This window comes from Pongo abelii, chromosome 5 (genome assembly GCF_028885655.2).
Source record: "Pongo abelii isolate AG06213 chromosome 5, NHGRI_mPonAbe1-v2.0_pri, whole genome shotgun sequence".
In the NCBI taxonomy this organism is placed as follows: Eukaryota; Metazoa; Chordata; class Mammalia; order Primates; family Hominidae; genus Pongo; species Pongo abelii.
In genome coordinates, this window is record NC_071990.2 from 109658563 (window position 1) to 109684865 (window position 26303).

Sequence of the window (26303 nt, forward strand, 5' to 3'; positions counted from 1 at the left end):
TGAAGTTTGCCGTCTGTATGTAACCCCGCTATTTGTATCATCAACATGCACTGTCCAGAAAGTCACCATAGAGTTGTTTTGCCTAAAGTTTATTTAACTCATTTTTAGGAACAAAGCTGTTATGTAAAGCCTTGGTTGTTTGTAATGTTCTGCATTTTGGGGCAGAAGTCCCAAATGTACTTCAAATTTTTTATCCATGGATTGGGAAATAGAAGTCATGTATGAAAGGAGAGGAGATAGCAGGCAGTCTTTGAGATGAACTATTTCAAGGACCAGTCTGCAGTTCCTCCGAGTTAGAGTTCTGAGTATGTGGTTAGGCTAGTGATGATGATAGAACACCCCAGTTCTGACTGCATCATTGCCCAGACAGACCCAGTATCTTTCACCATTTTATTCTTGACCAAACAACGTTCATTTCCCAGTATCTTAGTCTCCCCTAAAGGAAAAAGAACTACGGTAGCTGGCATCCATAGAGTACTGTGATGTACCACTCCTGGTAAAACGGAAATGTCTGATTGGAGTGTGTTTCAAGCCAGGCTTTTCTATAGTTCGCTTGTTCCACTTTTCACTCCTGAGTTTTTGAGGTTTTAATCTTGAGACTTTTTCTCTGCAGTGCCTCAGTTACTACTATGGAATAACATAATAAGCGAAGAGGATGACTTCTCTGCTGGGCTGTGGTTCTTCTAGTAATTCTACTCCTGGGTCATTTCCTGGGGTGAGGAGGCCAGGTTATCTTCTGGAGGCTCACCACACCTTGGTGTCCAGATGTGCCCTAGGACTGCAGTGGAGAGGTGAGCACAGAGTAAGGAAAGCACGTGGCACATGTGTAGGGGGCAAGGCTGGAGCAGGAAGTAAACTCTCCCCCAAACAAACGAACAAACAGCATACATTACCTTCCTTCTGGAGTGAACCTATAGTAAACCCAACAGAGATGTGTTTGGCAGTCTTCAGTATGTGTTTAGGAATTTGTTTGAAAACCATTAGGGGGTGGGGTGGGGTGGAAGAATCCACATCATATTTTCCCTTGCGTGTTTTTTTGTTTTTGTTTTTGTTTTTTTTTTTTTTTTTTTTTGAGACAGAATCTCGCTCTGTCGCCTAGGCTGGAGTGCAGTGGCGTGATCTCGGCTCACTGCAAGCTCCGCCTCCTGGGTTCATGCCATTCTCCTGCCTCAGCCTCCCGAGTAGCTGGGACTACAGGTGCTCACCACCACTCCCAGCTAATTTTTTGTATTTTTAGTAGAGACGGGGTTTCACCGTGTTAGCCAGGATGGTCTCGATCTCCTGACCTCCTGATGTGCCTGCCTCGGCCTCCCGAAGTGCTGGGATTACAGGCATGAGCCACTGCGCCCGGCTCCCTTGTGTGTTTTTATTTTAAATTTTTTATTTGAGACAAGGCCTCGCTCTGTCACCTAGGCTGGAGTGCAGTGGCACAATCATAGCTCTCCACAGCTTCAAACTCCCGGCTGTCTCTGTAGAGAGCTATGATCCTCCTGCCTCAGCTGCCCTAGTAGCTGGGACTACTAATGAGCGCCACGACACCCAGCTAACTTTATGTTTTTTTTGTAGAGATATGAGGTCTCACTTTGTTGCCAGGTTGGTCTCAAACTCCTGGGCTCAAGCGATCCTCTTGCTTGGGCCTCCCAAAGTGCTGGGATTACAAATGTGAGCCCCTGCAACCAGCCTTCCTTGTATTTCAGATGTCTAGTGAAGTTAATTAAGTTAGCCCTTGAAGGTATTGAGAATTTACTTTAAATTCAGAGCCAGCAGAGGGAGTACACAAGTCTTTAAGCTGATGTCAAGTATTTTTTTCTCCACACAGCTAAAATAATACCTTGATTATTTTTTAAAGAACTCTGATATATAGTGTTTCCATGTAAGTTTATTGTCATCATTAGAAAAGGAAAATTTAGGAGAGGGGGTGTGGAGATTAAAAACTTAAAGCAAGTGTTTTAAAGGAAACCCTGGTCTTCTAAGACCCATGATTTACTTCCCACTCCTAGATCATTAAATGAGAGTGCTTTTAACTGAAAAATATCCTCCCCTGCCTTTCATCTTTTTACTACTCAGTTCCTGATACTACATGTTCATTTATACCTAAGACCAAATTTTTACAGAGTAGTCAAGTGTCTGGATCAGTGGGATGTTCTGTGTTTTAGTGCTATTTTGATTGGGACTTTTGATATTTTCCAAGGCTTCACAGTTGCTCATGGGTGAGAGAAATGTATGTGTGTATATTTCTCTCAGGTAAGAGAGAAAGGTAAGGTAAAAAGTAAGAACAACATTATTTCCAATTCAAAAATGAATAGTCATGAATCTACAGGAGGCTACTATAACTTTGAACTTTTTATAATTATGTAATGCTGTATCGGTTTCTCACCTCCCTCCACTATGCCCTGTATTTTGGTGGTGGGGGTTTATTTTTGACATGGCAGTTGGAGTGGGTTAAATAGAGTTCCTCTAAAATTCATGTCTTCCTGGAACTTTAGAATGGTGACCTTATTGGGAAATAGGATCTTTCCTGAAGTAATTAGTTAAATTAAAGTGAAGTCATATTAGCTTAGGGTGGGTCCTAAATCTAGTGACTGGTGTGTATAAGAAGAGGAGAAAATACATAGAGACCCAAATAAGGCCGTGGGAAGTTGGAGACAAATATTAGAGTGATGCAGTTATAAGCCAAAGAACACCAAGGATTGCCAGGAGCCGCCAGAAGCTGGTAGGGGCAAGAAAAGATCCTCCCCTAGAGCCTTCCCAGGGAGCATGGCTTTGCCAACGCCTTCATTTTGGACTTCTAGCCTCCAGAACTGAGAGAGAGTGAATTTTTGTTGTTTTAAGCCCTGAAATTTGTGGTAATTCGTTACGGCAGTCCTAAGAAAGTAACCTAGGAGCCTAGGGATAGAAGAGTGGGAATGGCAGAGTTGCAGATGGAGAAGAATAAAAAGACTTTATTTAGATTCAAATCAAAGTGTTAATAATCATTCATAGGCTACTTTCTTGTCATCTACATTTCTTCTTTTTTTAATCCTGCAGTGAGGACAGAGGGAGACATGAATTTTCCTTGATTTCCCAGTTAGAGCTACTAGGACATGTCCCCTTTTGCATTTTGAATAAGGTATGTCCTTCCCCTTAGTCCCCCTCCTTACTGAATTTCTTTTTCTCTGCCTGTTTTGTGAACTGACAGTATGGCTGTGCTTGTTGATTGTGGACTTGAGGTTTACAGTAAGTCCATGAAGTCTGGCTGAGGGCTTTGGTCTAGAAGAGTCTGTCTTTGAGGGGAGGGGAGGGAGAAGCCAAGGATCCTCAGTGGAAGAATAGTGTGGAAGAAGAAGCCTCCTTTTGGCCCTGTCAGGACTTGAGAAGATGGAGGCATACCATGTTCACTGCCATCAGTGATGGTAGTAAGGCTAATCCAAATCTCTCTGGAGTCCCCTCAGTGTGTCCTGTGCTTGGTTCAAGCCTTGCAGAGTCTCACACACTTGGTCCTTCAGGCTCGCGTCTGCTCTGTTTATATTTACATTCAAAAAACCAGCTCTTCTTTTAAAGTATAGAACATGGAGTGGTTGTCCTCATAGAAGCAGCAGCAGTAGCAGTAGATATCTTGTAGGTACCCAGTAGGTGTTTGGCTTGAAATGTTCAGACATTTAAGAATCAGAATTGCATCTGTTTATTCTCATATTTTAAAATGATATTTTTGGGGAGGGGTGTCAGGGTTATATTAGAGATACGTTTGGTTTTTGCAATAAAAAGAAGAGTCTACACATTCATTTTCTAGCCTATTTATAATAATACTGACAATAATAGTAGTGGTGATTTATTGAGCCCTTATTATGTGCCCGTTACTCAACTAGGTTTTTTACGTTTAATATTGATCCTATAAGATAGGCATTTAAACGTAAACCTCAGTTTAAAGACAAGGAAATGGTTCAAGGAAGGTGAAAGTAACTTGCTTGGGATCCAAACCCAGGGCTCTCTGACTTGGGAGCATCTGCCTCTTCTAGTATACTTTCCTGTCTCCTGGAGTGTGGGTGGGACTTTGGGTGGGGTACAACAAGAAATTAAAGAGCTGTTGGCCGGGCGCGGTGGCTCATGCCTGTAATCCCAGCACTTTGGGAGACTGAGGCAGGCGGATCACGAGGTTAGGAGATCGAGACCATCCTGGCTAACACGGTGAAACCCCATCTCTACTAAAAATACAAAAAAATTAGCCGGGTGTGGTGGCGGGCACCTGTAGTCCCAGCTACTCGGGAGGCTGAGGCAGGAGAAGCGTGAACCCAGGAGGCGGAGCTTGCAGTAAGCCGAGATTGCGCCACTGCACTCCAGCCTGGGTGACAGAGCGAGACTCTGTCTCAAAAATAAATAAATAAATAAATAAATAAATAGATAAAGAGCTGCCATTTAAAAAGTTTCTACTCTATGCTGCATTCTTTACCTCTATCCCCAGGAATCCCCACCTTAATCCTTCTGACTCCATCTTGAATGCTCATCTTCAGAGTTGTGCTGACTGAGTAATAGCACCTCTCTGTGTGCTGGTGGGAAGTGAACTTGGCTCCGTGATTTAGGCTCCTTCCCTTGATTTTTGCATGAGCTAAATAACTTTTAAGAATTAGCTGGGCACAGTGGTTCACGCCTGTAATCCCAGCACTTTGGTAGGCTGAGGCGGGAGCATCACCTGAGGTGAGGAATTTGAGACCAGCCTGGCCAACATGGTGAAATCCCGTCTCTACTAAAAATACAAAAAATTATCTGGGCATGGTGGCTGGCGCCTGTAATCCCAGCTACTCAGGAGGCCGAAGCAGGAGAATCGCTTGAACCCGGGAGGTGGAGGTTGCAGTGAGCCAAGATCACACCATTTTACTCCAGCCTGGGGGACAAGAGCAAGACTTTGTCTCAAAAATAAATAAGTAATAATAATAATAAAGACTTACGATATTGGTCGGGCGCAGCGGCTCACGCCTGTAATCCCAGCACTTTGGGAGGCCGAGGCAGGTGGATCATGAAGTCAGGAGTTCAAGACCAGCCTGACCAAGGTAGTGAAATCCCGTCTCTACTAAAAATACAAAAAATTAGCTGGGCGTGGTGGCACATGCCTGTAATCCCAGCTACTCCGGAAGCTGAGGCAGAGAACTGGTTAAACCTGGAGGGGCGTAGGTTGCAGTGAGCTGAGATCATGCCACTGCACTTCAGCCTGGGCGGCAGAGCGAGACTCTGTCTCAAAAAAAAAAAAAAAAGGGAGAAGAATTAGCGCGTACCTGGGTCTTTAATGGGAGAGTAGGAATGGCTTGAGAATTCTGTCAGAAACCTGTTGGTTTGGTGATTCTCCATTTCTCTTTGGTTACTGCCAGGTGTGACCATGGTTTACTATGGGTCAGATGCACAGTGTATTATTTAGAAGAATAGAGTGACACATGGTAGGTAGAAATCTTTTGGGATGGGGCCTTATCGCAGAAATTTCTGTGTTGGGACAGGATATCTGTGCTTTTATAGGCTTCAAGCAGGTAGATGAATGCAGGCAGCAACATCAAGAAAAGCAGATTTCAGGAAGAAAAAACACATTTAGAAGGAGTTCTTGGCAGAAGTTTTGCTGCTAAATCAGAAATCATAATGAAGGATATTAAAAATATTTTGTGAGGTGGTCGTCTCTTTGCAATGCAGTTACTGACGAGTTTAAAAGCAGGCTGCCAAGATAGAGACAGAAAAATGTTGCATAATGCAAGTTGCTGGCCAGGTTAGTGTTTATCTCTACTGAAGAGCCTACTGCTTTTGTCTTCAAGGTAAAAATATGTATGAATACGACCTAAAATGGTGGTTTTAATTGGCCACAGGAAGACAGTGCCCTAAGATAAAATGTAGCTAACAGGATAGAATGCTAATTATCCCATATTGTTCTGTGTATGTTGGAAAAAAATTACAGAACTCTCAGTTTCATAGTAAAGATAGGTAAGTAGTGTCTGGATAATATCCAGAGGATAGACTGAAACTCTGTGATAAACATGAGCAGGCAGAAGGGTGCTACCTGATAACTGAGTATAACAGCATGCAGGGGAGGACTGTGTGGCTGGAGGCAGCTGCAATAGAAGTTGGCAGTGCCACCGTGGACTTTTAAAGGGACAGCTCTGGGTACAAGCTTGAAGTGTAAGGAGGACATAAAATTACATACAATTGAGCTTGTCTCCTTGAAAACTGGTTCTCCCTTTTTACTACATTAAAAAGATCAAGTGGACAGTTAAGTCATTAATTCAGATAATTCCAATCACAAAACTACTTTTTTCCTGAAGTGTCCTAATCATTGATTTTTAGAAATGATATTTCTTTCATCATAAATTATCAGCATAATTGCTTTGGTTCCATATTTCATATTAAGCTTGGGCTGAGTGATGTTTAAAGCCTCCTGCTTACCTTCCTCCCTTTTCTTCCTATTTTATTTTACTTAATACCTAAAAAAAAAAAAAACCTCGATGTAGATTATTTGCTTCTGATACTGTGATGGTTTCATAGAGTAAAACACTTTCCCTAGATCTCTTCATTTGAACATTTCCTGTTGATAAATCACTGAAAACAAAACAAAACTACCTAATTTAAAAGCGTTGCGATGGGTCTTCCAGAGTTTTTACCTTACACATAGCTGTTCTAGGGCTTCCCACCAACATTTATTTCCAAACCAAGGACTTGTTAATCTCATCCTTCATACTTTTGCATCTGAGTCCGAATTGGATACGGGTTTTTGTTGTCTTTGTTTTTGCAGTAGAAAACCTTCAGTTGGTAGGATGAAAAGGAGAACAAATCTTTATTCACTTTCAGTATAGTTCCATTAACAGTATTAATGTGCCATGTATGAATATACCTGTCATGCAGATTGAGGCCCACAGACTAATAACATTTTGGGCAAGATAATTTTAAGTAAAAACTGAAGCTCTGAACTCAAACATTCTTTCAAATTTCTTTAAAATAATAATGATCACTTAGATGAGGTTCATCATTTATGTAACCCTGAAAAGCCTGGAATTGACTTACGAAAATGTCATAGGCCTGATTATTTTAAAGTTATCTTCGAGCTGATGCTGGTGTTGAGCATGTTTGCTTTAGAACACATGGACTCTTAAGCTCATGATAGATAATTTCCTAGGTGAGCTAGTATACTGTTTCTTGAAATTAGCGGCCTTGATCAGTCCTTCTCTCTCCAAGCCTGTCCAATAAAGATAAGTTTACAGCCTTCTTTTTGAATAGACGCATGTCCTCTGCTGAACTGAATTATCTAAATCAGTCCTATTTAGTCTCCTCCCCTTACACGAAAGATCCTTATTTCAGACTGAAAGACTAGGTGATTTGGGCCATATTTTAGGTTTTATCATACTTACCCTTCATATCATTTGTTAAGGTCAAGTTCAGCATTTGACTGTGGACATAATTTAGTAGGTGTTCCTTGGGAAGAGGCTTATTGGGAAGAGAAGTTTATTCCAATAGTCTCATAAAATCAGTGAATGCTTTGAGTTAATTTATCAGCAACCTGTGCTGAATAAGCAAGGTGTCATGTGTTAAATTAGGAAAGGTAACTGGTGCTGCTAGTGAAAACTGTGTCCTCTAAGTCGGCTTTAAAATAAATTGTTTACCAGATTAATGTTTCAATCAAACATTACAATTCTCATTTTTAAGATGCAGCTTTATCCACATCTAAGTTTTCTCATCAGCCAAAAGAAATTTAAATGGATGAATCTGTTTAGCTTATAATGCAGTGGAAATACATCTGGATTTTTATCTCTGGGCTCCCAGTGTTTGCCCTGTTGATGTGAGCAGAGATGATTTTCACCTGACATCTTTGTTGCCTGCCTGGAGAGTCCTTGCTCTTTCCATTGACTGAGTTCTTCTAGCTAGTTTCTTTTGTGTTCGTTGTTCTGCCTTAAACAGGATCATAAAGCTTTCAAAAAATTTTTTTTCAGCTTGTTACCTCATGTGTCTGTGCTGGTCAAGAAGGAAGAGAAGAAAATAACTTGGTTTGATCATTTGCATCACATGATTTTACAGCTTTGAAAACCCATTTGTCAGTGTGGTTACTGGGAGGATGATTTCAGCTATTGAGTGCTCTGAGAGTTACTTCTTTAATCTCTTCCCTCTTTCTTCCCTGTTTAAAAAAACAGTTAATTTTGCTGAGGGAGAAATTTTATTGTTTTTTTGGTATATGATTTCAAAGTTGAACCTTTAAATGATCTGTGAAAAGTTAAAAGTTCTTTGCCCCAAGTTCTTAGTAACTCTTCTAAAAAAAAATAGTATACCTTATTAAGAGGGTTTCCTGGCATGTTCTTTGGACTGTTACCAAGTCTTTGGCACATGAGGGTACTTCCTTGATCATCTAGCCATTTCTGATTTTTGAACCTGAGACAGCCAACATTGAGTTGATCTCTGGATCAGCTTCACAGAATCTAACATAGTAACCTCGGTTTCACTTGTCCTGGTCACTCCTGGCTGCTGTTCTATTTTTGTCTTTTCCTTTTATATCTACTACACATTGTCTAAAGAGGGCTTATTCCCCTTCTCTCTCCTATCCACTGGTCACCTTACTCCTACATCAGTGGTTTTTAACCCTGGCTGCATTTTAGAATCACCTGAAGACCTTTCAAAACCACCAGTGCCTAGGTACCATCCTAAGGCAGTTAGGTCAGAATCTCTAGGTATGGGGCCTGGGCATCTATATTTTTTAAGCTTCCCACGTGGTGATAATATATAGCCAGGATTGAGTGCCTCTATCTTAGAGACATTAGATTTTGGCTGTGGAAGTTATCAGCTATTTTAGTACTGACTTTTAGATGCATTTCAGCCCTCCCTTCCATAGGAAGCTCCACATGACAAGGAGTGCTGTAAAGTTGGGATTAAAGAGTAAGGTTGGCTTCTAAGGGCAAGAGCATTATTATCACTTAACAAACTGTGTTTAACTGGGGTCTCCTCTTCTTTAATATAAATGCATGTGATGTCTTTAGTTTCCAACTCCCACTCATTTTTCTAGTCTCTACTGGACCCTAGTTATTTTGAAGTTTTCAGGAATTTTTAAGAAGAGATGGTGCTGTTTTAAGTCATTGCATAAGACTTGAAAACTGAGAGATATAAACTTACTATTCTTCTTTTGTGCAACCTAATCTGATATACCAGAAGATTCCACCATATCCTAATGTTTGAAAGTGATGGTTCTCCAAGTGGTCCCTAGCTCAGCAGTGTCGGCATCACGTAGGAAGTTTCAACATCACGTAGGAACATCACGCAGATTCTCAGGCTTACCCCACACAGACTAAATCAGAAACTCTTTAACAAGCCCTCCAGGTGATTCTACTGCAAGCTGAGGTTTCGGAACCACTCTTTTAAAGTCATTTGCTAAGTCTGTGGAATTATTCTGGTGATAGGAGTAAAACAGTCTAACATTGCTTGCCATCTTGGCTTCAGAATCATGGCAAGAATGGGGAAAAAATATGGTGGTATCTGTTGAAATATAACAAAGCTCTAGCCCCTTGAGTATTTTGGACTTCCCACAGATCTGTGCTGCTCTGTAGTCTTCTGTACAAGGCAAGGATACTCACCTCTCGGGATCACAGCAATAAAGGATCCACTCAGGTGTATAGATGAAACCACATGTTCACCTTAGTGCGTATATTGTGTTCACAGAACTTGTGTTTAGGTTGGATTCATGTTTTTTTGTGTGTGTGATCTTTTTCTCTTGTTCGTTTTGGTCTTTTGAGGACATTCCTAGTTTTAAAACCACTATCAGACGGGAGTAGTTGCACTGACTCATCCCCAGACGGACATGGGACATGGGAGAGAAAGATAAGATAAAAATGTGCTGGGTGTAATCAGTGTGAGAGGCTCAGTGCAGTGAAGGGGAGAGTGACATGGCTCTCGTGATGAAGTCAGAGGTAAGGCGGGACATTCACCTTGGCTCAGGATCCTAAAAGGCACACGACCTCTCCCACCACAGGTGGAACCAGGTACAGATCCAAACAAGTATGCTGCTTGTCAGTATCATTGGACTCTGTAGTCCATTAAGTAGGGCCTCATGATCAGCTAGCTATATCAAACCTAGCTGGTGGCTTTAGGAATGTAAATAGTGCAAAACACAGTGGGTTGGCCAGTTCTGGATGTTCATGTCAGGATCTTTTACCAGCTGTTTCAGAATGTTGCCTGAGATTCATAAACACTAAAACAAAACAAAACAAACTCCACCAGGATGGCTTTGGATTACAGTTCATTCTGCTGTTAGTGGCATTCCTTTTCGTACATGAAGCCATATCCAAGATGATATGGCTTGAGTGCTAAGCCTCCAAGGTGCAGTGATCTGGGTTTTCTTCTTGGGGGATTTGGTAGGGCAGGCCAGTCACTTTCCTCAGATTCACCAAGATTCCTGGGAAGGGTCAAGAAGGCAGATTCGGTGTTGGAACAACATCAGAAGGTCCACATGGAAGGGAAAGCTGCATTGAGGGACTTCTGTCTGGGGTCAGAGTTTGGAGGAAAGTCCAAAATATTGTGCTGTTAACTGTGAGCAGCATTCCAAATTGAACTCCTGGAGAGTACCAGGGACTTGTACACATTGGAAGTCAGATACAGCTGGTGTGCACTGGAAGTGCTGGGGACAGTAGGATCCTTTCCAGAGCCATCACCGCTCACACGTGAAATGTGTCAACACACATCAGTTGTTCATCCATTTTGGTTTCCCCAAAGCATGGGCCTCTGCTTGCATGTTCTGGGGGCAAGGAGAGAGGGTATCTTGAAAGGATCTGGCATTAGGATCACTTTCACAGAGGAGTAAAATGTCTGGTAGCAGTCCAGGAGTAAAGCCTGCCCAGTAGCAGTCCAGAAGGCTTGTCTCTCAGCCCAGAGGAACCCCCAGTCCTTGGCTTCTGTGTCTCAGACCTGGAGATAATGAGGGACATCACCTGCTTGACCCCTCTTTGAACATTTCCTTAAGGTGGCTATAGAGGAGGCCTCTGGTTTTGAGACGGTCGGTGTCCTGACTTCTGTGTGCTGCTGAATTACAGAATTGTAGTTGAAGTTTGAAAACTTTTAATTCCTCCCTACCCAAAAGGGGCAAAAAGGGCTAAATCTTCCTTCTGTGTTGGTGTGAATGGGTGTGATGTGTACAGTCATAACCTTAGATTTATCTGTCATTTTCATGGCTGTAACTAAAAGCTACGGTTAATTGAACGTTTATTAGCAGTGTGCCACTGTTGAGCTTTATGTGTGTTAGCTCTTCTTTTTTTTTTGAGATGGAGTCTTGCTCTGTTGCCCAGGCTGGAGTGCAGTGGTGTGACCTTGGCTCACCACAACCTCTGCCTCCTGGGTTCAAGCAATTCACTTGCCTCAGGCTCCCAAGTAGCTGGGATTACAGGCGGCCACCACCATGCTTGGCTAATTAGTAGAGACGGGGTTTCACTATGTTGGCCAGGCTGGCATTTACGCATTTCAAACTCCTGAACTCATGATCCACCCGCCTTGGCCTCCCGAAGTGTTGGTATTACAGGCGTGAGCCACTGTGCCCAGCCTTAGCTCTTTCTCTTTACTCATGAGGAAACTGAGGTACAAAATGGCCAAGTGACCTGGCTGAGGCCACATAGTTGGTAAGTGATAGAAATGGGACTCCTGTATCAGTATGTCTCCACTTTGACTAAGGAAACTCCAAAGTCAATTTATCCAAGCTTTAGGGATCTTAATTTTGTAATACTGAGACCTCACTGGCTTGTTCTTTTCTATCATATTTCCCATTTTGGTTTAAAAGAAGAGAAAGGAAGGGAGTTTGCATGATCCGTTAGAATTGTAGATGTGTTCTACCTAGCTGTCATTGTTTGAGAACCCATAGAAAGAACAGACTTGAGTGTTAGGTTGTAGACAAGCATTCACATTGAACACAAAAGGCTTTTCAGACTTGTACTCTTGTGAAGTGTGGTTATTCTTGGGGATGGGACACTTCAAACTGCCTTTTTTCTCCAGGCTCTAGAGCAGATGTAAGTGATATTCCAGGAAGGGAGACCCAGCTCATCTTTCGCAGATTCAGAAATGGGACACAGATGAGTTTACTCTAAACTGCACTTAAACTTTCCTGTAGTCATTACTTTCTCTCCCTGCCCCTGCCCCTTCTGTGGAAGTTGAAGCAGACTAATTGTATATCGTCTTTTGTTGAACAGCCACATCGTGCTTGGAAGCCAGTGGGTCATTTGGGTCTAGTTTTCATTCTTTTCTTTGGATCTGCTTCACAGTTTAAGTTAGGCCCAGGACATTGTATATGGTGGTTTAAGAAGGTGACTGTAATAGGCAGATGTTGAAAGATGGAAGCAGTAGGAGGAGGCCAAATTGTGGAGGACAGGGATAATAACTGGATTGGCAAATGGGGATTGAGGAGCATGGAAGGTGGCCCAGTCAGAATACCTTGGCAGAGGCTGGAGGGTTGTAGTTGTGTGATTGTGATGAGATATTAGGGGTGATGGCTGGGTTTAGAAGAGTTAAGCCATTATGAAATTTCTTCAAAGAACATTATCAAACAACACATATGTACTGCTGATTAAGCAATATCATTAATGAGCATGCTTTATAATTTAAAATGCAGCAGATTTGCTTTCAGTTTCAGTCATGGAACCATTGAGACACTTCGGGGAGGCAAGTGAACCACTGCAGTTCTTCCTATACTGGAAGGAAAAAGAGGAAAGCAAAGTTATTTTGTGGTTTTGGAATAGTTTAAAAAAAAAAAAGTTTTGTGTTTTGATAGTGCCTTCCAAAGAGTTCAGCATTATGAATCATTTCTTCTTTGTCAAGGTGAGAGAGGCATTCTGTCTGTGAACTAAATCTCCCAAAGTCTTCAGTGTTTGATGGGCAAAGGAATGAGAGGAAAGAAATAGGAAACTGCCATGCCATCTTTTCCCCATTATCCCTTTCATGAAAAATGATCTGTGGCTCGCTGCCAAGACTTTGTTTAAAAAAACTTGGTTTCTGGTATTTCTCATCTGCATGAAAAATAAAAAGTGTCTCCATTTTTTTTCTGAGATAAATGGTAAAGATAAAGCTTTCTTAATGTTTAAAAATATAGGCTGCATACTCTCCAAGAAAAAAAGCCCTACAAACAATGTCAGCTATTTTTGGAATATTATATAAACAGTTTTAACTGTCGTATAGGGACGACGTATTTTTCCTGCACTCCTAACCCTCACAGGAAAAAAGGACATTGGCCCTTTCTTCACTGGCTTGGTGTAGGCCATTTATTTACTAGCCACCTAAATAAGTGCCTTCCAGCTGCTTTTAGGTGAAATCTAGGGATCATCCCAAACATCTTATGTGTTAGGTGTGGGAAGCAGGCCCAGCAGGCTTGGTCTGAACAGAAGTAAGAGTTCCCAGCCCTGTGTTGTTGTTGTCCCAGGAGGCAGATTTTCATCTGTGGAGTCACCTGGGAATCTTTATATCCAGTTGTAAGAACTCAGTAACATCCCTTTGCTCAGTCCAGACCAATAACATTTTAAACAGTTGCTGGACTTTTTAAAATAAAAATTTTGTGTTTCCTGGCATGTAAACAGAGATGTTCCTGAAAGAAAATAAATGAACCATTTGTCAGATAATGCATTTATTCTGGTTACCTTAATCCCTTCGTTAGGTTTTTGTCATGGAGATAGTAGATGACAGCTTTGAAGGGATGTTAAGCAGTGGGGTTATTTTTTTTTCCCCCAAGGAGACAGTTTTTAGGGCAGACTTTGAGTATTTTTTCTCTTGTTTTTGTGTGTGTAGCTGTATATTAAGATGGGAAAGCTGACTCTGACCCAGGAAAAACAGGATGGTAGGCCAGCCCACCTGCTGGGTCTGTTATTCACATTCTTTTTGGGTATAACTGCCTTCCATGTGACTCTTGGTACCCGCTTCTCAGCAGCCCTGCTTTATGTCCCTAATGTTCCCCCCATTCATCTCACCTGGACTGCTTCCTGAGGGATTTTCTAGGGGAAGGACTAATCTGAGATGCAAATTAATGCCAGATTGATGATGGAACTCCGGAGTCCTGAAACGCAGTGCCTTGGATGTCATCTGACTTACCCCTTTATTTTCTTATTTATTTATTTATTTATTTAATTAATTTATTATTATTATACTTTAGGTTTTAGGGTAGATGTGCGCAATGTGCAGGTTAGTTACATATGTATCCCCCCTACCCCCACCCCACAACAGTCCCCAGAGTGTGATGTTCCCCTTCCTGTGTCCATGTGTTCTCATTGTTCAATTCCCACCTATGAGTGAGAATATGTAAGAACAAAAAACCAAAAACCCCTTTATTTTCTGGATGAGGATATTAAGGATCAAAGATGTAAAGGAGGTTACTTGAAACCACCCAGTGAGGGCACTCTTACCTGTGAACTGACTCCGTGGTCACCACCATTCTTGCTGAGGAAGATCCGCAGCTGTCTCATGAACATCTGTAATGCGCCTGGATACAGTCCTCGCTTCAGACCTCACTACTTTATTTTCTAGGGAAGAACTAGGTTTTTTATTTCACTGTGGCTGGTGTGGGGGCATTCAGTGAAAAGGTAGCTATGGGAGACAACAGGCAGCCAAAATACTACCTAATAAACCTTTGAACCTTGAAGAAGGACTGCCCGGTGGTAGCCCTGTTATCCAGAGTGATGGGGCCTGAGTTTTCTGAGTGGTTGTAACTTTGATGGTTGTGACTTTGGGAAAGAAGTATATTGCATGTAATGTTTCCAAGAATTAGTTACTCTGTGCCAGAGGAATGGGCACATAAGCTGGATCAGTGGCTTTAATGGGCAGCAGTTGGCTGCAAGAGAAATTTGCAGTTTCACCAGTCTTAATGCTGGGCAACCCGTATATTAAATAATGTTTGGTACACTTGGATATCTTTTATTGGGAATTAAGCCCCCAAAGCAGCTTTCTGTAACTGTTAAAGTCTGATAATGCTAAGCTCTTCTTCAGGCACTGGAGAAGTTTGGCAGTCTCTGGAATAAGGAATTTGTTTGACTGTGGCACTGATAGCCAAAATGCCACTTCTAGTCACTTTAAATGTTACCAAGATTTCAGTCTTATTGCCGATTATTGAAAGGTTTGTGGCAAATAAGATTTCAGTGCTGTGGTGAAGCAATCTGTGTGTGCTTTAAAAGTGAATAAAAATACAGCACATTTTCTGAGTATAATTCTCGTAGACAGAGTTGTGTTGGTCACCCCGATGGTTGGAAGTTCTGGTCCTTCTGCAGTGTGGGTTGGTGGCAGTGGTGCTGGCTTCTGTAGCCTGTGCTGGTCCAGGCCTAAACTCAGGGAAAAGTATACATGTCCAGGGCTCATGTGACTTGATCATATGGGGGCATGCTTCATAGGTCACAGCCATGGTTATTCATCCATTTAGTTTCGTTCCGCCGGCACGGTAATGCATGGAATAAAGATGGACATACAAGTGAGCATTGCTTCTGATGAGTCTGCAGTATAGTGGGTGGTAGGGATATGCAAACAGAAAGTTGTGGTATTTCTTGGGAGATGGCACTAATCCACCTTGCCTAGAAAGAAGGGAAGTCTTGCTGAAGTGTGCATCCTGGCATGTATTTCTGCCATCATTCATTATTTTCACCTTTCATAATGAAATTTCTGACAATACAGGGTGTCTTTGGAGTTCATTTTTTTTTGTTGATAAAAGTATTACTGTAATCAAAGAATTCCTTGCAGAAGTTTTGTAACCCTCAAGGAAAAGTGATAATAAACAGACCCTGCATGATGGATTGCAGGGTTCAGGGAGGTGGGAGTTGTCCATCCTTTCGCGTTGGCTTTGCTTTTGTTTGTGTAACCATGAAAGGATACTGAGTCTGCTTTTTGTAAAGGAGATAACTTGGCTCATCCCTAACATGTAGAGTGTTGGGGGAATTAACGAGTGGAAGGCACGTAATAATGTGTGGCACTTATGTAGTATTTTGATGATTTCACCTAGAATCTTGCCATCTGGAAACTTGCATTTACTAGGATGTAGAGCCAATTTTGGATGATACTGAGTCCAATGTTTATTTAAAATGGTTTAGATTTTCATTTGGCTAAAATCTAGGCGGTTGTAGACTAATAGAATAACAATAATGATAGCCTTTCCTAAGGAGCTCTGAATAGCCTCAGTAGTACTATAGTGAGAAGTAAAAGACAAGAATCTTACCTTATTTCATAGTGATGCAGTTGAAACATGGTAGCCTGCACAGGGTGGTGGAGCTGGCCCCTTTTGAAATGAGAAGTTGAATTCCTAATCTATGGCTTTGGCACTTGCTTTGCCACCAAGAATTGCTATCTCCAAAATCTTCAAGCCATGAAGAACCTTTGCCATCTTATTTATTTTCCCAGCTCCTGGGAAGCAGAGGTTTCCCACTTGGAGTTTAGATTTTGCTGAAAGCACCAAAATTCAGGCCTGAAAGATCTCAAAGTGGATCAGGGCCTGGGGACCAGCTGTGCACTATTGAGATTGGAGCCCAAGTTGGCAGGGAGGCCATGGCTCCTTCACTATCCAGGAAGGCCCTCTGCCCCCTTCCTCAGCGCTTTAGCAGAACAGGGCTGGGCTTTTGATCCTGAGACAGTTGGGAGTCTGCAAGGTGTGCCCCATGCTTTCCTTCAATGTAGAGATGCCTTTTACCTCCCATTAGAGTGCTTCAGAGGCTACTTAGGGTGCCTTAGGAAAAGGTATCGTTATTATTATTCCATTAGTCTGTAACCCTCTAGGTTTTAGCTAAATGAAACTCTAAACCACTTAAAACACACTGGGCTCAGTAGCATACAAAATCGCTCTGTGCTTAGAGGCATCTGCAGAGTGGTAAGCATGCTGCCCTTACGTCTCCTTCAAGGGTACATTGAAGAGAGATGAGGGACACATGCCTAAGGTCGGCTTCTACCACATTCCTATCCCACTTTCTCAGCAGGCTTCCTACTTTTTCACTGCCTCTGAAATAGACACAGACCTGCCAGTCCTGGAAGGCCTCAAGCCTCTGGAAAAGCAAAGATCACTTTTCCCCAAAGATGTTAATTCCAAACTTGTTTATGTTCCTCTTTGGAATGACAGCTTACAAAAATATGTGCAGTATTAAGAGGTGAAGCCTGAGGGTGAAGGACAACATAGTACTTGACAGGCACCAGAATTAGGTGACACATTTCACTCTTGAGTTTCATAGCAGCTGGAGCAAAAAGGGACATAAGATTAGCTTTCAAACTTATAACTGCCTTTAAATGAAAACAGAAGTAGCATGGCTTTTTCTGTTACTTAGAAACTTTTTCTCTTGGGACATCATAAAGAGAACACTGATCTAATAAACGACATTCTCCTGCTTGAAACTTGGTTCTCTGAGGTAATGAGCCAGTCCATTAGTTTCAGTGTTCGTTCCTCAGTGATGTATCTATGTCCATCTATCTGGCCTTGTGAATATTTTTTTGACGTAACATGAGCTAGACTGAGTATGAATGGCTCCAAACTTAGGAGTGACTAGGACTTACAGATGAAGCAGTATGGATCAGTTTCTTTGGGAAGGTTCTTGGAGGAGCCCATGGGAGGAAACCCTGGACAGGTAGGAAAACTGAGGAAGCAGAAGAGGAGGGCAGAAGACAAAAACCCTGGCATAAGAAATTGTCAATATTGAGAAGTGGCAGGGACGTAGCAGAAGGGGATGGTTGAGGGGAAGACCAGGGGGCTGGTATGTAGTTGGTCCCCAACAGCAGTGTATTGGTGTACTCGACCCTCCAGTGTGATTCTGGGCATGAGACAAGACTCTTGTTCTCATGAAGCAGGGCATTAGGGAATGGGAGTTGGTGAGGAAATTACATTAACATTTATTGAGCACCATTCTCACAATAAACCTAAAGGTAAATATTATTATTATTATTATTTTTTAGTAGAGATGAGGCCTTGCTGTGTTGCCTAGACTGGTCTTGAACTTCTGGGCTCAAGCAATCCTATCACCTTGGCCTCTCAAAGTGCTGGTATTACAGGTGTGAGGCACCATGCCCAGCCTATTCGTTTTTAATTTCTGAAGAAACTAAGGCTAACAGCTGGGTCTGGCCCATGACTGGTTCAGTAGATATTTGGTGGACCAAGTTGACCAAGCTCACCCAGCTTCTGAGTGGCAGAGTGAATATAAACCCAGGCTGCTCACTCCATTTCCTAGTTTCCTCACCTCTGCCAGGGTCTCTGCTGCTCACAAGAGCTCAGGGCTGGGACAAGCCTCTGTGTGACTGATGAAGGGGTCCTGCTGCTCTCTGGAGAAGAATCGGTCCCAAATTGCTCAAGGGAGTAAGGTGGTTTCGTTGAGGAGCATCAGCTAGGGGGATTGATGGGAATAGGTGTCAGGCAGCCAGTGGAAATTTTGTGTGCCCACCTGTGGCACATATATTATGCAGATTCATGCAAAAGTATATATATGTGTATGTGTGCACACCCAAATACACACACACACACGCCCCACACACTTGTTCTACAGCTTGCTTTTGAAGTGAGAGCCGCTGCTCAGTGTTGGCCTTGTTTTTTCTCCCCTCCGTTTTAGACCAGTCTGTTTCTGCAAACAGACAAGGCATTGTTTAAAGTACAGTGTACTCTCCTGCTTTTGCATTGTCATCAGAAACCCTTGACGAAATATTTAATTTTTCTCACAGAGGTTATCTGTACTTAGTTGACTTCCCTGATGGTACATTTGGTTCTGGAACCTGGAACTTTTCTTTTACCCACCTGTGTTGTGTTAAGTCAGCCATAGGACACACATAAATATTTTTATAGAAAACTTAAGGATTCTTTCGCTTTGAGATGACTCAGACCCGTGTTTCCAAACTGGGACATGCGCTGGAGAAGGGCTCCCCCATCCTCCCTCCTCCTCTAGTTTCTTGTCTGTGTAGTGTCCTTCCTAATACCCGCTGTTTGCAGTCAGGCAAAAGGAACGTGCTTCCTAAGTGTAAGCTTCCATCTAAAAATGAACATAATTTCAAAGGCAACTTTAAATTAAAATCTCTAAGTTCTGTGATAATCTGCTAACAGTTGCATTGCTTATGATCTCATTTACGAATGTGTTTTATCATCTTTAAGTTGATAAGTTCAAGAAAGGTACATAAAGTGTGTGTTATTTTTAAATTATTTTGAACTATTCAGTATATTGAAAAATTCAATTTTTGTTTTTCTCTGCATTTGGGCTTGTTCCTTTTGCTAGTTTTCTGATTGATTTGCATGGACCATTGACTGACTGGATGTTGTATTTTTTTTTTTTTTTGAAGCTAAACTGTGAAAAATCAAGACTTAAGGTAAATGGAGGCAGTTGTACAATTACATTTGTTTAATGAGCTTTTACATTTTAAAACTTTTAATTAATGTTATACTATTTCAGAAGTTCAACTGTAGTTATAAAATGATAAAGAATGCATTTGTTATTTAAAGTGAGATATGCATGCAGAGACACAGACCATGGTCTTCCCTTCTTCCTCTGGTCTGCTGCTTCTGCCTTATATCCCCTAGATTCCTCTCACTCCCCAAAAGGCAGAAGCTAAGAAGAAAGTTAAAATACCAAGACACACTAAACTGTTTTTGTGGTGAGTCAAGCTGCAGTGCCTCGCTGGCTGGGAAACAATGGGCTGGGCCTCCTAGAATATAGTAGGCTGGAGAAACAGAAAATACAGCTTGACTGGGCCTTGCCCTCTCACTCCAAGCCTCAGCAGGATGCTAGAGCTTTAGCATGCTTTCTGCTGTGCTGGGATTATTTTCTGCAACTAGACAAAAAACCCACAAAACTCCGCATGGTTTGTTCTGAAGCAACTGGAATATGGAAAGGCTTGAAGGAATACTTATACTTTTTGGTGGAAGGTAATGACCTTAGTTCTTCAGTATTTATTAGGTAAGCATGGGTTCTGCAGTATAGCATTTAAAAATTCATGTTCCTCAGGGTTTCCTAAGACAAAATAGAGTGTGTTTGGTCCAGTGTGATGGAGAAGTTTGATCCAAATCCGTTTTGAGGAGGAGAATGGAGGCTGTCATGGAGTCCTGTGGACTGTTACGCAAGTAGTTGTTTTCCATGTTCCAGTTTTACTTAACTTCAGAAAATTATTGTTTTTGAAAATAAAGAAAAAATCTAAGTGGTAGAGAGAAATATAGGCTGTATTTAAACTGGCCTTTATAATTTTTCCTGGGCACATGCAGCCCACATTTTGGAGCTCTGTGACATAAGCACCCCCTGTCCCGGAGCTGGGAGTCTTGACCGGGCCAGGCCTTGGCTGCCCTGGGCTACACAGACACAAGCACAACCCGGATCTTTGTTTACTTCCTCTCCAAGTGCTGGGGACATTCAGTACTAAGAAGGACCGTGTGCTTGCACAAACACTCCTGCCAGCGTTCTCTCAGCCCTGCCATTCCTGACTGTCTTGGAAAGTTCTTCGTTTAAGGCAGGCTTTTGTTCTTAGAGTGCATGCATTATTCCCCAGTCAGGCAGCCTTTTCCGGATTTCCAGTGCAGACTTGCAGGTCCACTCCCCTGCAGCCTAGCCGGGGGTGGAACCTTAGCTTTAGTTGCCATTAAGAGCAGGAGGAGGAGTTAGGCAGGGGTGACTGGCTGTTCATGTGAGTTCCTGTGACTGATGTCTCTGAAGAAACCAATGCCTTCTTCAGATCCTTATGGGAAATTTAGGGGACTTTTGGATTACACAGTGTTGCCTTTTGCTGATTTTAAGATAGAGCCTTCCAATAGTAAGTATGTTAAAAACACACAACTATTTCCTACTAAATGTTAGTCAAGCTTAAGAGTGAATCTGCAATTTCATGAATAATCAAACAAAAGCATGCTGCCAGGATGAACTGTTGCAAGAGCAGGTGCTATTTTTTTCCAGAAACTTTTTTATCCTCTATCATGTTATGGGTATTAAGAGAGTTATTCTTAAAGGATATCATGTTCAGTGCAATGTCTTAATAGAAAAACCTTAAACATAAGTATGCAGGCAAACACAGATACATAGCTGTATAAAGTTAAATATGAAGACTGGAATTCATTAATAGGATTGAATTTAAATCTTTTTTTTTTTTTTTTTTTTTTGAGACGGGTTTACTCTGTCATGCAGGCTGGAGTGCAGTGGCATGCTCACTGCAGACTGGAACTCCTGGGCTCAAAGGATCCTCCCACCTCAGCCTCCTGAGTAGTTGGGACTACAAGCGTGAGCCACCACACCCAGCACACACCTTTTTTTGAGAAATAATACAGATTGAGCATCCGTAATTTGAAAATTTGAAATCCAAAATGCTCCAAAATCTGAAACTTTTTGAGCGTTGACATGACACTACAAGTGGGAAATTTCACATCCAGTCTCATGTGAGGGGTTGCAGTCAAAACTTTGTTCTGTGCACAAAATTACTTAAAATACTAAATAAAATTATCTTCAGGCTATGTGTATGAGGTGTGTATGAAACATAAGTAAATTTCCTGTTTAAACTTGGGTCGTATCCCTAAGATATTTTATTATGTATATGCAAATATTCCAAAATCTGAAGAAATCTGAAATCTGAAACACTTCCAAATAATTTGGATGAGGGATACTCAACCTGTACTCAAATTAGAGGAAAGAAAACAAGTAATGGATAGACAAAAGAAAAGTACTTATTTAGAGTTTACAATGGCCAAGAATTAGGAATGAAGAATTGAGACATGTTCTTGTCGGAATTTTGGATGCCTTGCTTGCAAATGTGGTTTTAAAAATATGCAACTTTTCTCATTTTAGTATTGGGATTGTGGCGCTTTTTTGAGCCTCATATGACAGCTTTCAGATTGGAGATAACCTTAGAGCTCATCCTAGCTCAGCTGCCTCCCCTGACAGCAGACGAAACTGAGGCCCAGCACTTGGTGGTGGGCTCAGAGTGCCAAACTAGTTAATGAGGCAGAGTAGACAGGCAACAGCCTTCTCATGTAGGTAGGCCTCATCCTTTAGAAGATGTTGCTGCCTGCCCTTGTGACTTGTAAAGATCTGTTTGAAGCATGGGTAAGGAGATGGGGGCTCAGGAGTGTTACAGCCTCTCATTTCACATCTCAGGTGTAGCTGGGACTCATCGGGTGACCTTTTAGAAACTTTATTTTCATTTTTGTACCCCACATTGGGATAAGCATGGTCCACTGACATTGAGAATAACCAGGCCTGTTGTAGACAGCCAGCCATCCTGAAACTACTAGGTTTATACTTCTTACCTGTTAGAACAGTTTCCCAAGTTGTAGTCCTTTGGGAATACTAGTAGTCGCGCATCATTTAGGCAGTTAGGTTACACAAAATTTAAATGGTCTATTTATTTTCTTTTCCAGACAGAACTCAGGGCAGTCCCACCTCAAGGGAAATCCCATTACATCCTTCTGATGGTGGGGTAGCTGGGAGTCAGCATGAAATCCAAAATTCTAAATCATCAGGAAAAAGCAGAAAGGTTGGAACCCAAGTTAAACTGAAGTTCTAAATAAAGTTCACTTTTCGGTCAGGCATTCAGGAAGCAGCACGTGAAAATTTGCTTGGATACAGTTTCCTCATAGTTCTTCAGCAGCTTGAAATAACATCTTGAGCTGGCTGTAAACAAAACATCTCAAGTTATCGTTTTTCTTTCCATTTGATTGAGCCAGTTATTGTATAGGGAGGTGACACAAAACAAAACTTCATGTTTCTGAAGCTGAGATTTTGGGATTGTACTTTATGCAAAGTTACTTATAAGTTCTGATTACTTTGAGAGAAAAATATTACAGTATCCTTAGGAAGTTTTATGTATGTGTTTTAAAGCTAAGCACCACCCTCTTTTTAGTTAAAAAAAAAAAAAAGTTTGGAAAATAGTGATATGTCAGTACAAAGGGAATACTGCTCTACAATAAGAAGGAACACGCCACAGATACATAGCATGGATGAATCTCAGAAACATTGTGAGAGAAAAATGCCTGAACAGGAGAGTACCTATTGTTTGATTCCATTTCTGTGGAATTCTAGAAAAGGCAAAACTAACTTATGGCAATAGGAAGCAGATCAGTGATTGCCAGGGGTGATGGGGATTGGAGGAGGTTGACTGCAAAAGGGCAGAAGGGAACTTTTCAGGGAAATATGAAATGTTTTATATCTTAATTGTGGTGGTGCTTACACTGGTGTAAATATATTTGCCCAAATTCGTGTAAGCGTATGCTTAAAATGGGTGCAGTTTTTGGTATGTAAGTTACACCTCATAAAGTTGATTTGAACCGAAGAAAGGGGTTAGAAAGGCTGTGGTTGGAATTTTTTGTGTAACTTAAGGCCAAATAGTCCATTTACACCAGTTTTTACAGTATTGCAAGCTATGCCCTTTGTGTTCACATTTCTTCAGTTACTCCTTTATTCGTCATCACTTAGGAGGCTTTGCATCTCATCTGCCTTCCTCCTAGCTCCATGATTTGAGCAATAGAAGTTCTTGGCTTTCAGGAACCTCACAGTTCTTGTTAGTCATAGGCAAGAATGCATTTTAAATTCACTTCAAATTATTTTTTAAGTAGGGATTCTGGTGGTTTTCTGGAATGGAGGTGTGGTGGAAGCTTGAGTGTGTGTAGGAAGAGGCTGGGTGTTCCTCAGATCATTGTACCATGCTTCCTCACACCTGTCCAAGCTTCTGTGCGAATACTGAAGTAAAGTGTCATGAATTTTGCTTCTGGCATTTGTCGGCCACAGCTGTGGCTTCGGGTTGCACATTTGTTGTGGTTTCAGAGTCTCTGAGAAGCCATTGGTTGGGAGGGCGCTAAGAATGGTTGGTGCGGGTAGTAATTGAGTGCTTAAGGGGAGGAGGATGATTCTTAGTGCACTCATTGCTCTCCAGTCTTTATCTCAATCCTGTTAAAATTTAGAGAGGCGTTTTCCCAGTGTGTCCACAGAGAGATGGATGCATGCTTAGGAATGCATAATTTAGTGGGCAGTTTGAACATCTAGATGTTGGGAATATTGTTGAGTATTTATTTTTAAAGTTCAAGTCCTCCATGTCTAGCCAGTGTTAGCCTGTAAGAAAGAACTAGTTGTTCTTAATGGATCATGTTAGCTGGACTTGGTACAAGTGTTTTTTCTTAGAAGGGAGGATCACACGTTATAGTAACAAGATGTTCTTTTATTTCCTAGTTTATCAAAAGATTGTGAAATAGGGTGTGCAGATATTTTAGGTCATACTATTTTTTAAATAGATGAGCTTGAAAGAATGAGAAAAGGTTGTGTCAGGTTAATTGGGCTTAAGGAAAGCTAAATAATTGGTGGGAGAAAGAAAAGTAAATATTAATTTTTTCCTTTGCTGTGTATTTCTTTTTTTTTTTTTTTTTTTTTTTTTGAGATGGAGTCTCGCTCTGGCTGAAGTGCAGTGGCACGATCTAAGCTCACTGTAACCTCTGCCACCTGGGTTCAAGTGATTCTCCTGCTTCAGCCTCCTGAGTAGCTGGGATTACAGGTGCATGCCACCACACCCGGCTCATTTTTATATTTGTAGTAGAGATAGGGTTTCACCATGTTGGCCAGGCTGTTCTCTAACTCCTGGCCTCAAGTGATCCTCCTGCCTCAGCCTCCCAAAATGCTGGGATTACAGGTGTGAGCCACTGAACCCGGCCCCTTTGCTGTGTATTTTTCTTTTCTTTTCTTTTTTTCTTTTTTTTTTTTTTTTGAGACGTAGTCTCGCTCTGTCACCCAGTCTGGAGTGCAGTGGCACAATCTTGGCTCACTGCAGCCTCTATCTCCTGGGTTCAAGTGATTCTCCTGCCTCAGCCTCCCGAGTAGCTGGGATTACAGGCATGTGCCACCACACCCAGCTAATTTTTGTACCTTTTTAGTAGAGATGGAGTTTCACCATCTTGGCTGGGTTGGTCTTGAACGCCTGACCTCAGGTGATCTACCCGCCTCGGCCTCCCAAAGTCCTGGAATTACAGGTGTGAGCCACCGTGACCGGCCTTTGCTGTGTATTTCTTTTGGACATCTTTTGGCTTTGTGTTTGTGTAAACTTTGAGGTTTCTTAAAACTACCAAAGCAGTGAGGAGAAGATGGCAGAAAGCTGTGTGCTCATATTCTTTTTCCCTGTTTCTTGTTTTTCCCTCCCCCGAAAGTTGTGGAATTAATTTTAAGTAGAAGGAAAAGGGCAGCTTGAGATGTTTAAATTTGACTTAAGTTTTAACTGAAGTTTGTTTGCAAAAAGATGAAAACGGGTGAATAACTTTAGAGAAAAAAAAAAGGAGAGTCCCTGTTCTTCTCCTTCCTCTTCTAGGGAGAGTTGTAGAATAAAAGGGTAATTTCATGCTCCTAAGGTTTGGAAGCCAAATAAAGAAAACAAAACTGTGAAGTTACCATAGTAGTTTTGGTTTCTTATTTGTAGAATAAAGGTATGATGCAGCCCCATGGACCAAGGCAGCAGGAGGAGAGTTACCAGGGTTTTTCTAAGGTCAGAGGCATGCAGCATTTTCTTCCCTCCTTCCTCACCTCAGCCACCTCTCCCTCCTGCCTTTACCTCCCGCTAATGCTTCTTTTGGGCTTGCTTGGGCCGTGTTGTTTTGTTTTGCTGCTTTTTGAACTCTAAAAATATAGGTGGCAAGTCTGAGGTCTGCCTTGCAGGCAGTGGCCCTGGTCTTTCCGGACCCCTTGTGCCCCATGGCCCTGTGGGTCTGGTGTGTCTCAGTGACCCAGTAGGTGTAGGGCAGGATGGCCAGGCACTGGCATGCCCACTCATCCCCACATCGGGCCTTGTTGAATGTGGCACAGCTCCAGCTCTTTCCAAACATGACTCCTGCCAGTCCCTATGCTGTGAGATAAGAATGGGCTACACCTAAGCAAAGTTTTGTAGGCAGCTCTCCCTTCTTTTATGTGCTTATGCAACCTTTTCAGCATGTTGGTACCTACGTGTCAGGGACAATGTGTGATTTTGGTGGAGATGCTTATAATCCAAAGTATTTTCATGGTGGTTCCCCAAACAACACTAGGCTCAGATTTCAGTTTATCCTCCTAATATTAATGTTGTATTCAAGGATAGACTTTTCCCTCCCAGGTGTGACTTCTACTCTTTCTGCTCCCCCTCCCACAAGCAGCTGGATTTTGCAAAACCTCATAAAGCCACAGGTTGTCGAGGCCTAAAACATTCTTATTTCTGTTGAGCTTATGAGAGGTATGAGCATAATTGTGTTTTTAGATAGTGATGTGGAGCGCAAATTGAATTTTCGGAAATACTGGGAAGTACTTCCGAAGGAGGAGGTAGAGAGAAAAAACTTCATTGTAACTGTGATCTCTCCATTCTTCAGTTTAAGCTAAATTTAATGATACATAGAAAAAGTTTGGGGCTTATGATATTGAATTCATTTCCCAAGCATACTCATTGTT

The 26303-nt window shown here is 41.9% G+C and overlaps 1 protein-coding gene across 7 annotated transcripts in view; it reads left to right on the top strand.

Annotated features, from left to right (window-relative positions):
• The window catches only part of FOXO3 (forkhead box O3), a 123877-nt gene that overhangs the window by 8091 nt on the left and 89483 nt on the right, over positions 1 to 26303 (top strand). Inside the window, exon 1 of one of the 7 annotated variants that reach the window (XM_054557957.2) lies at positions 1371 to 19804. The exons of 5 other annotated variants lie outside the window; for them this stretch is intronic. The gene's annotated coding sequence lies outside the window, so the exon portion shown is untranslated. One more of the 7 variants, XM_054557956.2, reaches the window with a different exon arrangement.